We start from the raw sequence: 2,286 nt of genomic DNA on the forward strand, positions 1-2,286 counted from the left end.
CTACAAGTTCCTTGTCATAAAAAAAGTGCTCAAAAAAAGTGGATAATAATAACTGTACAATTGTTACTTTGTCCGTTCAAATCATTTATTCACCCTTTTTAGCATAAATATAAGAAGATATAAAAGGAAAGATTATCAGGATAATTTCATGATAAATTTAGAGATGAACTCATTGTTACTATTAATCAAAAAAAATCCATATATGATGGTGGTACGGACCTATTGAGTTTCAGTAACAGTCGATAATATTAAATACTTTAAATAATTTAAAATGATCGTCACATTTTATTATCAATGAAACGGAAGAAGATACATGACGAGGAGAAACACAAGACTCAAATTACTTAAGCTAATACGAGTACACAATAACCAACTCATTACACTATCTTCATGATGCAATTCGATGGTGATTGCATGAACGTACGTAATGGTCATTTTACACTGGAATAGAAGCATTGTCCTCATCACCCGTCATCTGCATATAATTCAACAAATTACTTAGTATTAGTATTACACTACTATATATTTAAGGAAAAACAAAATCTCGTATAAGACCGTTTAACAATAATTTATTGTAAAATTAATTTTATGCATAAATAAATGTGACATTTTTTAATTGGTAGCAATTTCCTGTCTATGTATAAGACCGTTTAACAATTCCCTCCATTTGACATTAAAATATCTTAGCCATATGTAGCATGCACATGTGTTACTTTTATATTTAATACTTTGTTTTATATCTTGTTGTTCCTATTTTTTAAAGTATATTTATGAAATATATACATATCCAAATCATAAGATAACTTACGAATAATGGTTACTAAAAACTACGTATGAGGTTATTTCGATCAATTATCACGTGATTTTACATGAATATATACTAGGGGTGATCAAAAATATACGAAACGGTTTTAATATACGGAGACGATACGATATACGGTTTCAATTAAACGAATTTCCGTATATACGATACGGATTTCCGTATAAACGATACGGTTTTCAAAATACCGTATCCGGGTCGAGCAAAAACAAAACCGGGTATACGGTTTCTGATACGGTTTTTGAAAAGAAATAAAAAAAACCAAAAATATCTTACAAAAACTAAATAATTTAACTAAAATCACTTTAACTTGTCCACTTTCTTTTTTCCTAATGCATTTGTATAATGAATATTGAAATTTTGATTATTTTAATATGTAATCTATTATTACATTTAAGTTAGGGTTGTACCGGTTTTATCGCGTATGCAATAAATTGAACAACAAACAACTGAAATCCGTATCCGAGTATACGAAAACCGGATATACGGAAAACCCGGGTATACGAACCGGGTCAGATCCGTATCGACAAAATTGTGAATTTAAAAACCGTATCGAGTATACGGTTTTGCTCAGCCCTAATATATACTATAATAGAGTTTACATGATATATTGATATTTGTGTAAGGCGATTGAAAACATAAACAATGAAGGTACCTGAGACGGAAATATGTATAAAATAAGGAACAAGTTTGGGTTCAAGTTGTCGGGTGAGGAAGATGTAGCCATTTGCACAATAATATAATAGAGTTTTAATTGATTATGATATAGAGGATTATTGTATAATCGCTAGTTTTTGCTTGGTAGGTTGAGTCTTATATTAGGGATTCTATATATAGGCTAGAGTACACTTAAACTAGGTGTTTAATTTTGGTAAAATATCAGGATGATATGCTTCCATATACGTCTATAATTATAGGCTAGAGTACACTTAACCTAGGTGTTTAATTTTGGTAAAATATCAGGATGATATGCTTCCATATACGTCTATAATTATAGGCTAGAGTACACTTAACCTAGTAGGTGTTTAATTTTGGTAAAATATCAGGATGATATGCTTCAATATAGGTCTATAGGATAAAATTATGTATTCCCTCCGATTATTTGTTTAACTATATTTGACAGAAAGATTAAGGAGGAAGGATGACCAAATTATTTCTAGTTATTATTGTTGGATGATAAGTCGATCAAAATGATGTATGTGGATGATGACATCTTGTAAACAATATTCCGAATATATAAAGGTAAACAAATGAATAAGACGCTAAAATTAATGTACTATGTATTCAGCTAGGTAGCACCAAAACGGACACAGACACGGACACGGACACGGACACAACACGGACACGCGACACGGTATTCCATGAAATTTAAAACACGGGACACGTCATTTAAATTTAATAAAATATATATTTTATAGTTATTTATGTGTGATTTTATTTTTGAAAAAGTATTGGATATTAAATTT

At 30.0% G+C, this 2,286-nt stretch overlaps 1 long non-coding RNA gene across 1 annotated transcript; it reads right to left on the reverse strand.

The window, feature by feature from the left end:
• Positions 1–262: 262 nt before the first annotated feature.
• LOC141607009 (uncharacterized) lies at positions 263–1,656 on the reverse strand. Its single transcript, XR_012526867.1, has 2 exons — positions 1,476–1,656; positions 263–475 (listed from the first exon to the last, which is right to left on the reverse strand). It is a non-coding gene; the product is annotated as an uncharacterized LOC141607009 (long non-coding RNA).
• Positions 1,657–2,286: the final 630 nt, after the last annotated feature.

This window comes from Silene latifolia, chromosome 10 (assembly GCF_048544455.1).
Source record: "Silene latifolia isolate original U9 population chromosome 10, ASM4854445v1, whole genome shotgun sequence".
NCBI classification, from domain to species: Eukaryota; Viridiplantae; Streptophyta; class Magnoliopsida; order Caryophyllales; family Caryophyllaceae; genus Silene; species Silene latifolia.